Genomic DNA, 1,083 nt, shown 5'->3' on the forward strand with positions numbered 1-1,083 from the left:
TGAAGTCCAGATTATTGTTTATTTATTTTAAGGCATAGGCCCTAGGGCCTGCTTATTTAGGCTATAATTAAAAAATATTCAAATAAATGCAGATGGGATTAAAACTTACAGAATACTTTTCCTTACGAAGTCTAGGGAAAATGTAACCAAATGACGCACGTCGTGGCAAAATGGCCAAGTTGTAGCAAAAATTGAAATTTAAGTTTTTGGTATTTTTAGATACTTGAGTATATAAGCTTTAAAATTTTTAATTTATTTGTGCGTAAATAGCTGAGCAGACGCTGCACTACTACAAATACTCCTTAGCAACGGCATGTTGCTGATGTTCAATTTTAATGAAAATTGGCACACTAATCAAACACAGTACAATGAATTATCTGTCAAAAAATTATTTATTTCCATCAATGTTTTCATACAGAAAATGAGGATCAATTGCACAATCCAACTAACAAAAAACATACATTAAATACAGAAAAATATACTCAACCGAAAGTTGATTTACAGCATTGCACTTTAATATTAGTTGTGTCCATACATTACAATATTATAATTAAGAATTTTAAGCAAATATTGCCCCACAAATATACAAAACAGACTTAAAAATCCTTTGAACTGAACTAACTATGAAAGACATTGATAAACAGCCTTCTTGGATCTGGTATAAACAAAGAGTAAACTAATGGTTATATGAAAACCAACAGGAAACCAGATTACTTAGGACTACAAAGATAATACTTTAATGGAAATGAAATATAAATTTTTTTTAAATGAAATACATGTATATGGTACAATTGTATATTTAAATAGGTTGTATTATTTCACTTATAATGGGTAATTCCATGTCAAATCAACCAAAAAAAAACCTCAATCTCTCGGATTTTGTTTAAATTTTTGTATGTTGTTGAGGCCCATGAGAAACGATCAGAAATGAAAAATTTTTTCTCTAGGCCTCCTAATTAGCGAGATATCTGCTAACGAACTTTTGGCTAATTAGCGATACCTTGCGTGTTTAACCGACCATATCTCGAAAAGTATGGCACCTACAGAGCTGATTTTGGTGTCATTTTAAAGCTATTGAGTTTA

This window comes from Anneissia japonica, unplaced genomic scaffold (assembly GCF_011630105.1).
Source record: "Anneissia japonica isolate Jap-2015-1 unplaced genomic scaffold, ASM1163010v1 scaffold287879_len466271_cov187, whole genome shotgun sequence".
In the NCBI taxonomy this organism is placed as follows: Eukaryota; Metazoa; Echinodermata; class Crinoidea; order Comatulida; family Comatulidae; genus Anneissia; species Anneissia japonica.